This window comes from Pan paniscus, chromosome 7, assembly GCF_029289425.2.
Source record: "Pan paniscus chromosome 7, NHGRI_mPanPan1-v2.0_pri, whole genome shotgun sequence".
In the NCBI taxonomy this organism is placed as follows: Eukaryota; Metazoa; Chordata; class Mammalia; order Primates; family Hominidae; genus Pan; species Pan paniscus.
The window spans coordinates 115,695,613-115,708,871 of NC_073256.2; the positions used below are offsets into that span (position 1 = coordinate 115,695,613).

Consider the following 13,259-nt stretch of genomic DNA (forward strand, 5'->3'; position numbering starts at 1 on the left):
TTAAGCAAAAATAATAATAATGTATTGTATTGTAGGGTTTACAATATATGTGAAAACAAAATGTATAGCTAACAATACCACAAAGCCCATAAAAGGAGAAGTGGAAGAAAGGATTTTATACTATACATAAAAATGCTATAATATCACTTGAAGGTAGAATGTAAAATGTTACAGATGTATATTATAAACCCTATAGCAGCCACTAAATAACAAAACAAAGAGTTATAGCTAATAAACCAAGGAAAAAGATGATAAAAATATTTTTTAAAAAAGCGTATTAATCCAAAAAAGGCAGAAATCGAGAAAAATGGAACAAAGGACAGCTGGGACAAATAGAAAAAAATTACAATGATGAACTAAAGTCTACCCATATCAACAATACATTAAATATAAATGTTGAAACAATCTCAATTAAAAGGCAGAGATTGTCAGAGTGGATAAAAAAGCAAGACTGACCTATATGTTGCCTATAGGAAACATACATTAAATGTTAAGATACAAATAGATTAAAGGTAATAGGATGATAGAAAGACAAAGTCTTGTCAAGATATTCGTTCTTTCCAACTTGTTGTAAAGATTCATCACAATTCAAAAAAAATTAAAAGTCCCTGCAAGATATTTTGTAATATCAACAGAGATTCTAAAGTTTATATGGAGAGGCAAAAGACCCAGAATAGCCAACACAATATTGAGGGACAAGAAAAAAGTAAACCTGATACTGCTTAACTTCAAGACTTACTATAAATCTACGATAATCAAGACTGATATTGGTGAGAGAATCGACAAATAGAACAATGGAATTGAATAGAGAGCTCATAAATAGACCCTCATGAATATAGTTAACTAATCTTTGACAAATGAGCAAAGGCAATGCAATGAGGAAAAGACAGTCTTTTCAACAAATGATACTGGAATAATTGGATATCCATATATAAAAAGATGGAACTAGACAAAGACTTTACATCCTTCACAAACAGTAGCTCAAAATGGATCATAGGCTTAAATGTAAAATCCAAAACTATAAAACTAGAAGAGTTAAAAAAAGAAAAAGAAAGAAAGAAAATCTAGATGACCTGGGATTTGGCAATAACTTTTAGATGCAACACCAGAACCACAATCCATGAAACAAAGAATTGATGAACTGGTGTTTACTAAAATTAAAGACTTCTGCTTTGCAAAAGACATTGTCAAGAGAATGAGAAGACAAACCACAGATGGGGAGAAAATATTTGCAAAAGACGCATTTAATAAAGGGCAGTTATCCAAAATACACCAAGAATTTTAAAACTGAACATTAAGAAAACAAACAACCTGATTTAAAAGTGGGCAACAGATCTGAACAAGCATCTCACCAAAAATATACAGGTGGCAAATAAGTGTATGAAAAGATGTTCAATATTATATGTCATTAGGGAATTTCAAGTTAAAACAGCAATGAGACATTGATTAGAATGTTGAAAATTCAAGACACTGATAACACCAAATGCTGACAAGGATGTGGAGCAACAAGTACTCTCATTCATTGCTGTGGAAATGTAAAATGGTACAGTCACTTTGGAAGGCATTTTGGCAGTTTCTTACAAAACTAAACATACTCTTACCAAACAATACAGCAATAATGCTCCTTGGTATTTACCAAAAGAAATTGAAAACTTATGTTCATGCAAAAATCTGTGCATGATGTTTATAGCAGCTTTACTTATAATTGCCCAAACTTGGAAGCAACCATGATGTCCTTCAGTAGGTGAATGGATAAATAAATGGTGGTACATCCAGACAATAGAATATTATTTGGTGCTAAAGAGAAATGAGCTATTAAGTCATGAAAACACATAGAGGGAACTTAAATGTGTATTCCTATAAGAAGCCTGTCTGAAAGGCTGCATACTTATGATTCCAACTATATGACATTCTAGAAAAGGCAGAACTACAGAGACAGTAAAAAGATCAGTGGTCATCAGGGGTTGGGAGAGGGAGAGATGAAAAGGAGAGGTATAGAGGATTTGTAGGGCAGCGAAACTACTCTTTGACTCCATGTCTCATATCCAGGTAATGCCGATGCAAGAGGTGGGCTCCCATGGTCTTCGGCAGCTCTGCCCCTGTGGCTTTGCAAGGTGCAGCCTCCCTCCCAGCTGCTTTCACAGGGTGGTGTTGAGCATGGCTTTTCCAGGTGCACAGTGTAAGCTGTTGGTGGATCTACCATTCTGGCTCTGGAGGATGGTGGCCCTCTTCTCCCAGCTCCAGTAGGCAGCACCCCAGTGGGGACTCTCTATGGGGGACCCACTCCACATTTCCTTTCTGCACTGCCCTAGCAAAGGTTCTCTATGAATACCTCGCCCCAGCAGCAAACTTCTATCTGGACATCCAGGCGTTTCCATACATGCTCTGAAATCTAGGCTGAGGTTCCCAAACCTCAATTCTTGACTTCTGCGTACCTGCAGGCTCAACACCACAAGGCTTGGGACTTGCACCCTCTGAAGCCATGGCCTGAGTTGTACATTGGCCCTTTTTAGTCATGGCTGGAGCAGCTGGGACACAAGGCACCAAATCCCTAGACTGCACACAGCAGAGGGACCCTAGGCCCAACCCACGAAACCATTTTTTTCTCCTAGGCCTCCAGGCCTGTGATGGGAGGGGCTGCCACAAAGATCTCTGACATGCCCTGGAGACATTTTCCACATTGTCTTGGTGGTTGACATTTGATTCCATGTTACTTATGCAAATTTCTGCAGCCAGCTTGAATTTCTCCTCAGAAAATGGGATTTTCTTTTCTATTGCATTGTCAGGCTGCAATTTTTCTGAACTTTTATGCTGTGCTTCTCTTATAAAACTGAATGCCTTTAACAGCACCCAAGTCACCTCTTGAATGCTTTGCTGCTTAGAAGTTTCTTCTGCCAGATACCCTAAATCATCTCTCTCAAGTTCAAAGTTCCACAAATCTCTAGGGCAGGGGCAAAATGCCACCAGTCTCTTTGCTAAAACATAACAAGAGTCACCTTTGCTCCAGTTCCCAACAAGTTCCTTATCTCCATCTGAGACCATCTCAGCCTGAATTTCATTGTCTGTATCATTATCAGCATTTTGGTCAAAGCCACTCAAAAAGTCTCTGGGAAGTTCCAAATTGTCTCACATTTTCCTGTCTTCTCCTGAGCCCTCCAAACTGTTCCAAACTCTGCCTGTTACCCACTTCTAAAGTTGTTTCCACATTTTCGGGTATCTTTTCAGCAGTGCCCCACTCTACTGGTACCAATTTACTGTATTAGTCAATTTTTTCACTGCTGATAAAGACATACCTGAGACTGGGAAATTTACAAAAGAAAGGGGTTTAATGGACTCACAGTTCCACGTGGATGAGGAGGCCTCACAATCATGGCAGAAGGTGAAAGGCACATCTTGTGATGGTAGACAAGATAAGAGAATGAGAGCCAAATGAAAGGGATTTCCCCTTATAAAATAATCAGATCTTGTGAGACTTAGTTACTACCATGAGAACAGTATGGGGGAAACTGCCCCCATGATTCAGTTATCTCCCACTGGGTCCCTCCCACAACATGTGGGAATTATGGGAGCTACAACTCAAAATGAGATTTGGGTGGGTACACAGCACAACTGTATCAATGACCAACTTTAAGATACACTCTAATAAAATTACAGGACTTTACAGAGAAAGAAAAATACTTTGAGCATCTAGAAAAAAAGAGTACGTGGCATGAAAGAGAAAGAAAATTAGATTATTATCACACTTTTTGCCAGAAGAAAATGAAATAACATATTTAAGGTATTCAAGACAGAAAATGTGAGCCCAAAACTGTGTATTCAGCAAAACTGACTTTCAACATAAACATAAAGGGTACAGACATACTGTTTATCAACAACTTAGGGAAACTGTCTCCTTAAGTCCCTCCTAAGAAGTCTTCTAGAGCATAAACCTTGGGTAACCAAAATAACTAGAGAGAGATTCGTGTAGAGCATTAAATACACAGTTACTTGTGAAACTAAGACTAAATGAGTGCTAATGATAAAGTGTATAATGGCTCCATGTCCTGACAATGGAGACATAGTACAACTATTTTTTTTAAGTGGGGTGGATCGAGAGATCTTATGTAAAACACTTTTAAAATGTTTTTGGTCATAATAATGATGGTAGGATTAGTATTTTATTCTGAGTCTGCTGTGTATGCAATATGGGATAAAACAAATGAGTAATTGTGGGATATTCTAATTCTATCATCCCCTGTGTCCTTGAGAATAGGATTCTTGGCATGGAAGAAAGGATATATAGATGAAAGAGGTTAATAAAAGTTCTGTCATCAAATATGCTTTCTCTGCTATATAACAGAGCTGGGGGCTGCAGAGGGACTATATACATGTATTCCCTCTGCAACCCCCACCTCCATTCACTGAAAAGGTCTAGAAACAATGATCAACCTAGTAGCAATGGACATCCCTAGCATTCAGGCTGATTCTGAAATACCAATTTTTACTCAAAAGATGCAAATCTCCTTAGAGAAATGGCTAATTCCAAATCCAAGTTAGAAAGTGTCCAAGAGGAACAATTTGTCACACCAGTCAGCAAGGAAGCTATTAAAGACTACTGGGGTTCGGCTGGGCGTGGTGGCTCACGCCTGTAATCCCAGCACTTTGGGAGGCTATGGTGGGTGGATCATGAGGTCAGGAGATCGAGACCATCCTGGCTAACACGGTTAAACCCCATCTCTACTAAAAATACAAAAATTAGCCAGATCCCAACTACCTGGGAGGCTGAGGCAGGAGAATGGCGTGAATCCAGGAGATGGAGCTTGTAGTGAGCCGAGATCGCGCCACTGCACTCCAGCCTGGGCGACAAAGAAAGACTCTGTCTCAAAAAAAAAAAAAAAAAAAAAAAAAAGAGACTACTGGAGTTCTGACAAAAGGACTCAACAGCCAAATTGTAGAGAATCCCATAACAAAAGATAGGAACATTTTGGCTTCAACAACAATAATTTCAAGGGACTGAAAGTCATTACACATGTTTAAATCCACAATTCACAATGGTCTTTAAAATTTTTGAAAGAATTAGTCATCTAAAGAGGAGGTGGGCTGTTGACTGATCCTGCTTTCCCCATATGAACTGTACCTGTGAGCACACATACAGGTTGAGCATCCCTAATCTGAAAATCTGAAATCCAAAATACTCCAGAATCCAAAGCTTTCTGAGCTCCAACATGATGCAAGTGAATGACGATGGCATTGTTAACACTGCAGAAAAAATGCCTATGGATGACTTGCTGAAAATGTGTGGTGGGCTTATTGAGGGACTACAGAAGCATGCATTCACAACAGAACAAGAAATAAAGACAGTTTGTAACATCAAAGAGAGACTTGCAAGACAAAAACTGTAATTAATGAGGCAGATGACTCTCGAAGAAACATTTTAAAAAGTCATCCAGCAGAATGTTTTCTCATCCCTAGCAGACCTATATCCTGGTCCCTCAGCTACTTCTGATGTTCCTTCTTACCTAAAAGAAAAAAAAACAATGTACAGTAACCTTTTAATCAAAATACAGCATCTTAGGTGGAGACTGAAGTCTACCTTTGTTGTTACTGCTGTTTCATAGCTGATGCCTGTATTCTGGTGATGCTACTGTGCTGCTTAGTTACCCTGAACACGTATTTTTTCACTGTATCAATGATATACTTTTTGCTAAGTATTTATGCATGAATAAGTGTGGGAAAATGATTGCTTATTGGTAGCATATACATTCAGAGTCAGGAATGATGGTGATGCCAAGCAACCACTGATTGTCCATATGGATGGCTGAGATAGTGATTCTTTGCTTTCTGATGATTCAATGTACACACATTTTGTTTCATGCATAAAATTATTTAAAATGTTATATAAAATTACGTTCAGATTATGTGCATAAGGTGTATATGAAACATAGGTTGGGTGTGGTGGCTCATGCCTGTAATCCTAGCAATTTGGTAGGCAGAGACAGGAGGATCACTTGAGCCCAGGAGTACAAGACCAACCTGGGCAACATAAGGAGACCTCCATCTCTACAAAAAAACAAAAACAAAAAAGAAAGAAAAATTATCTGGGTGTGGTTGTGCATGCCCGTGGTCCCAGCTACTTGGGAGGCTGAGGCGGGAGGATCACTTAAGCCAGGGATGTCGAGGCTGCAGTGAGCTCTCATTGCACCACTGCACTCCAGCCTGGGTGACAGAGTGAGACCCTGTTTCTAAATAAAAATAATAATAGTAAGGTATATATGAAACATAAATGAATTTTGTGTTTAGACTTGGGTCTTATTCCCAAGATATCTCATTATGTATATGCAAATATTTCAAAATCCAAAAAACTTTGAAATCTGAAACCCTTCTAGTCTTAACCATTTCAGATGAGGGATATTCAACATGTAGCAGATGAAGGCAATAGTCTCTCTATAAAAGCATTTCCCAACTGATAAATGAAAATTAGGATATCACCAACTTGCAGTTTCTAATGAATGAACAAATATAGGTAGATGTAGTAGATATAGGTATAGGTAGATATAATAGGTATGGGTATAGAGACCAAAGGAACCAGGAGGAGAGGTATGGGAAAAACATACTTTTGTTGTTCTCTGGGCAGACAGAAATAATAGTGACCACTGCCACTGCACCCCAGCCTGGACAACATAACAAGACTCAACTCTAGTAATATATTTTTTTTAAAAAAAGAACTCATAGAGCTGTGGAGCAATAGCTTGGCACCATTTGGGGCAGGCCTGAGCCTGTGTGCCCCCCTTCCCTTTGTGTGGTGTCCTGAAGAGAGGATCTGATGTGGTCTTTATGTCACCATTCATTTATGGAAAGCCCCCACTGGAAAGAAAAGCTCAACCAGGTGAAATTTCAAATCAACTTACTTTCAAGATAAACTTTCCTCAAGTCTGGTCTACCCATGGTTGTCTTGATTTAGGTCCTAAGTCCTGGTCCAATTAGTTGGAGCCAGGGTAATGGAGCTAATTTTACTGGAAGCACCATTTAGGAAGGGCTTCTTGGGCAGATTTTTCTATCTTCCTCATCCAAGGACTAAGCTCTGGCCAATGAGACTTCTGAGAAGTCTTAAAAAGAAGAGGACACACCCTCCTCTCCTTCCTTCACCAGCTTCCAGAAACAAGAATATGGTGGACTCCTACAGCCATCTTAGAACATGAGAATGAGACGTTTAAAGGGAAGGCAGAGCAGAGAAAACTAGGGGAACAAACGGTGTCAGTGATGATTTCATCAACTTGCTGTGCTGGCCTCAGGCTACCTACCTCTAGATTTGTGTGAAACAGAAAGAATCCACAGTTATTTGGAGGTTTTCTGTTATATACAATTGACTATTTTCCTCATTGTTATAACCCCCATACATTCCAATCTAGTAAAATAGGCAAATCCTGGCCTCTTTCCCCTAAGGACATCATCAAATGGCTGCCTAAACTGATAAACACAGAGCACTATAGTGAGTAATGGCAGCAGGTATTACTTTTGCAGGAGTGTATTTCTTTTTTCTTTTTTGAGACGAAGTCTGGCTCTGTCACCCAGGCTGGAGTGCAGTGGTGCAATCTCGCCTCAATGCAACCTCCGCCTGCCAGGTTCAAGCGATTCTCCTGCCTCAGCCTCCCGAGTAGCTGGGATTACAGTCGCCTGCCACCACGCCTGGCTAATTTTTGTATTTTAGTAGAAATGGGGTTTCACCATGTTGGTCAGGCTGGTCCCGAACTCCTAACCTCAGGTGACCCGCCTGCTGGGATCAACCTCCCAAAGTGCTGGGATTACAGGCATGAGCCACCGCAACCTGCCAAGAGTGTCAGTATTTCAATAGGAATCTTCCAGACACTCAATGCCCTAGGCCTAGGTAATTAACCTCTGTGGTAGACACTTTTATTTGCCTGTACAGCACTCCTTCTCCCTTGCCAACAAAGTGTTAATTTTGTTCTGGTATTAAGTGTCTGTGTGCTAAGATGAGGCTGGAATTTTCTCTCTCTCCACATGGTTACTTATACCTACTCCTCTCTGCATGTCTGGCTCATTCTTCTTACTCTGCTGTACAACTTTCTTTGCATGTGGCAGAAAATGGCTTTGCCCAAGCTCTCCAACTGACATGCACCATACAGACTAGCTGTTTCTGAACCACAATTCTAAATTTCTGAGAGTGATACTGGCTCTGCTTTAGTTAAGTACATTCCTCTGATCCAATAAACTGGGTCGAGGAGGGCTGTGTAGTACCTACATGATAGCAACTGCTAGGGGCACCTCTATGAGAAGTTTGGGTGTAGCACTCAGAGAAGAAGTGCAGGAACTGGGCAGACACCCCAAGAGGGCATCTGCTATAAGCTTGACTGCAGTTGATACATACTAGCTTCCTGGTCCCCATAGCTATACTCCCAAGGCTGTGATCTTACTAAGGCCAGGGCCCAGAAGGGTCACTGCCCAGTATAGATACTGCAGAAGGACCACCAGATATTTGTAGGTAGACAAGATGGATGTAATACCCATCAATGCCAATCACCAAATCTTTCCAGCTCTCTGCTTTCTGGATGGGTAGAATTTTATTTCCTGGTCCCCTGAGGTTGGATGGCGCTATGTAACCAGTTCTGGTCATTATGGCATTTAATTACTGGTGAAGGGGCTTCTAAGATGGTTATTCCTTCTTCCGTGATCATTGGTAATGTTTCAGATGGCGGTTGCTCCATCAGTTGGATCCTAATGTAGATGTTATAATGCAATGGGCTTGTGATGGACAGAATATAAGCAGAAAGATGTCACTGAGATTTGCGAGTGCTTGTTACTGCAGCATGCCTATCCTATCATGGGTGATACCATGCAGATTGGGCTGGGGTTAGCAGCATTGCTGGAAGAAGACACTTGAAGATTCTAACTCACAACCAAGCCTGTCACACAGACTTTTTTTCCTTCCTCTGTTCTGGGTCCCCCTTGAATCCCTTGTCCCTACTTCAGAAAGGAAAGTGCTGTTTCCTAGTAGTGAAAGCATCAAGGAGCAATAAAGTTGGAGATTTCTTTCTTGGTTGGACAGGGGTGGTGCCCAGAGGTGTGCTGGACACATGGACAGAGTTTGGTTAGGGGAGTTTGGTGCTCACACCAGACTCAGAGAGAGCTGTCTCTTAGCTGACGCTCAGCTTAGTTTGCAAAAGGACAGAGGCCAGGGTAGGGGGCGCAGCTTAGCTCTAAACTACCAGGTAAGGTTCCAAATGCTGTCCCACCTTCCTGCAAAACTCATGGAAGACAGGCTGAGGAGTCTGGAAAGCTAAGCCGAAAGCCGGGGGTGCTCCAGTACATGCAGATCCCAAATGTGGGAATGCTATGTGATGATTTTATGAAATACAAAAGTCAAATGAATTTTTCATGAAGAAGTTATCTTCCCAAGATGCAATAATGGAAAATTCCTTTCAAGAACTGGTGTTTAGACCTCACAAAAATGCGCGGCAAATTGCATTGTGATTTATTTGTCAATGTTTTTATAGGTTAGGCGTTACTTTCAACCCCACAGCTGGAGTCAATTTTTAATATTTAAAAGTGGAAAGAAAGCAAAACCTAAACACATCCAGAGCTGTCTGTTTTAGATTGTGCTTTTCCCAAACAGTGATGTTTAGAACTGAACCCTGAGCGTGGTCGGTCTGTGGCCAGCTGGCACTTACTTCTCTGCGATATAGAATTAAAGTATCTGGAACTGGGCAGATTACATATAAGACCTCCTAAATTGTAATTGGTGGGTCTGGTGTTTATAACCATTTTCAAGTGCACGTAGCCTGTCTGCCCTCTCAGTTGAAGAAGGAAAGAGTCTTTGTGCTTTTTATTCTGGGTTTTCCTTCATGCCCTGAGCTTAAGATGCCATGAACATAATTTTCAAGTCCAGTGGGTTCTGGCCTTATTAGCTGACTGGATTAGCAGGGATCCAGCACTCCAATCAACTATAGAGATGCAAATTGGGTCTCCAGACTTTGACTCCTAAGGAGCCTAGTCTGGAAATGACCCAGGGTTTATCTGCCTGGGTCTCCAGGTAAAACCAGGATGCTGGCCTTGAAGGTGGGTTCTCACAGCAAGGATTCTAATCTCAAAAGAGATCAAGCCTTGAAGCTTAATCAGATTCTCTTGGGCCAAGTGTCCAGACTCTAATGGGAGTCTCATTTTCACAGAATGGTGCTCCCAGAAGCACAGGATTCATACCTCAGTGCATAGCACACCGTACCTCATGCTTAACTGCAGCCACCATGGTTGGAGGTGTAAGGCTGGCACTGGCACTGGATGTGGCTGAGGCTGCCATGTGTGTGCTTACTAATAAAGGACTCTGTAACACACAACATCTGGAGGGAGGAAAAACAACTCTAATTGTGATAGGCACAACCCCTTTGGGTAACATAGTTACCCTTCTAATGGAGGGCATGTTTCTCTTTGCCTTCTCCTTTCTGCTTCCTCCTGATAATTTGGCCAAGGCCCACAGGAGTTGACCCATTTCCAAATGTGTGAGTGGGTCCAGCTGAACCTGCCAGTGGGGGGCCTTTGAAGCTGTGAACAACACCCCCTCATCAGACTTTGAGACACATCCACCCCTTAAGAGACAAGCTTCAGGATATAAGGAGCCTCGGCAAAGCATGGAAATGTCAGATGTACAAGCATCTGGGGCTCAGCTTCAGCTACTGTGGCCTTTCCCCAGGACCCATGCCCAGGGTCCTCTTCCTGAACTCCAGCATCAACAGACCCCCTTCAATAAACTCCAACGTTCAGAACATCAACAAGCGAGGGGATGGGGAAGGGCAGTGATTATTCCAAGGGCAGAGATGCTATCAGGTTTTGCTCCAAAAAGGATTTTTCGCCTCACACAAGAATTTGCTACGGATTTCCTTTTAAAAGTGCACACCCCAAGAACACTCAGCAGATGATTCAGCTTAATGTGCAAATCCCCAGGAACACAATGCGTGAAGTGAGGTACACGGGCAATTGGGGCCAAGGTGCAGCAGACCTTCCCACCAGCAGGGGGAGCTCTTCCCCTGGGTCAGGCAGCCATGGCAGGTCCAATCACACGCCGGTTACCCAATAAAAACATGCTGCAGTTTCAAGAGGGAGGAACAGAACTGAACCCTGCTGTCCAAAAAAAGACACCACAGATGCCCAGTAGGCTTGTGCTTTATCCTGAGGGCAATGGGGAGCCACGGAGGATTCTGAGATGTGTAGGGTTCTATCAGGGCTTCCAGTCGTTCTTGCCCAGTGCCTGTGACTTCTTTGAGGAATCTATTTCCAGGGATGGTGTTCCCTGCATTTTCGGCTCTTCTTTTAAAATGCATTACTGATGATCCATGAGCCACCTTCCAGGGACCCAGGGCAGGCTCAAGCTTAGGGGTGTTTCTCAAGAAGTGCATAGCTTTGTGTGTTGACTCAGAGGAAAGGTAGGCATGGTTTAGGGGAATGAGAGGGGAGTGACAGGCAGAAATGCTATTGTTTTTTGCTGCAGTGAAGCGCCAAGCCTTCAAACAAGAAGCTTGGCACCAAAAATGGTGCTGTTAGAAAGTTAATGGGCAAGACATTTTGAGAAAGTGTTGTGGAGATAAGCATCAAGAGGAAACGTCACTGTTTTAACTTTGCCGGCATCCAGGAAACCAAGAAAAGCAGAGCCACCCCTGAGCTGGACTGCAGCGCACACACGCACATGCTCATGGAATCCAAGCCCTGTCCAGAGACAAACATCTCCCAGAAGCAAATCAAGAGTGACTTTTCCGAAGAAAGAGCTGGGGAAATGGTATTTCCTTCCTGTGTTGAAGAACAGAGTCACGACATTCTAGGAAGAGATGTGAGCTCCCAGGGGCAAGAACTGGGCACCATCCCGCTATTCCTGCTGAATATTAATAGCAAAAGCAAATATCTTGACTTCAGAGAGCTCCAAAAGACAGAGTCACCCAAGAGGAAGTGATGAAAAGGAGAAATGAGTGCCGGGCGCGGTGGCTCACGCCTGTAATCCCAACACTTTGGGAGGCCGAGGCGGGCGGATCACCTGAGGTCAGGAGTTTGAGACCAGCCTGACTAACATGGTGAAACCCATCTCTACTAAAAAAAAAAAAAAAAAATTAGCCTGATGTACTGGTGGGCTCCTGTAATCTCAGCTACTTGGGAGGCTGAGGCGGGAGAATCACTTGAACCCAGGAGGCGGAGGTTGCAGTGAGCTGAGATCAAGCCATTGCACTCCAACCTGGGCAACAGAGCCAGACTCTGGCTCAAAAAAAAAAAAAAAAAAAGAAAGAAAGAAAGAAAGAAAGAAAAGGATAAATGAGTGTTTTCTTGAATGCTTTCTACCAGAATCAGGCCACTGTGATCTCCCTCACTGCAATAGTCTCCTAATGGGTTTGCCTACCTCTGGTCTTGACTTCCTTCTCCCATTCAGCCTCCATAGAGCAGCCAGGAGGATCTTTCTAATCTGATCTGCTTAGAATCTTTCAGTGGCTCACATACCCCAAATCTTTGATCTAAGTCATGAGGCCCTCCAGACTCTCATCTCTGGGGAAATCTCAGAGGCTCATCTCTTGCCACTTCTTGGTCTTGCCCTTTCTGCTCTAATCATCCTGAAACCCTGTAGCTCCCTGAATGTGCCATGTTTCCAGTGGCATGGGAAGGGTAAACAGTCCTGGGGACCTTGTAGCTCCCTGAATGTGCCATGTTTTCAGGGGCATGGGAAGGGTAAACAGTGCTGGGGACATTGTAATGTACCTTGTGTCCTTTCTCTTTATCTTGGCTGGAAGTTGCCAAGACTCTCATCTTTGAGGGCCCACCATAAACTGGGACATATGGTCTCTTCTGTCCCCTCTTTGCTCTATCCCTGTATGGTTTTTACTTACCCTCGGGGTCTTTGCAAATACCTGGGGGTTCCCCTTTCGTCCTTTTCTCCCCATTTTGTCCTTCAAATCTTGAATTAGAAATTATTACATTAGAAAAGCCTATTCTGACTCCCCAAAACTGGGAGGGACACCCCTGGTATCTCTCTCCCACGTTGCCCTGTGCTTATCTCTCTTGCACCATTTGCACACTGTGTGTAACTCCCTGCAGACCTGCCCATCCCATCCACCCTGTAAACTTGAGCTCCACAAAGGTGGGACCTTCTTCCCTCTGTGTCTCCATGCCTAGTCCAGTGCCTGTCATACTGTGGGAGCTCAGTAATATTTCCTGAATGATCATATTCCTTTCTCCAAGGCTACCAAGACAACCATGTCTTTTTGAGCCAATTTCTTTCTTTTTTTTTTTTCATT

The 13,259-nt window shown here is 42.6% G+C and overlaps 1 protein-coding gene across 2 annotated transcripts in view; it reads right to left on the minus strand.

The window, feature by feature from the left end:
- Positions 1-13,259, minus strand: part of STK3 (serine/threonine kinase 3) — a 505,519-nt gene that overhangs the window by 30,924 nt on the left and 461,336 nt on the right. The window lies entirely within an intron of this gene.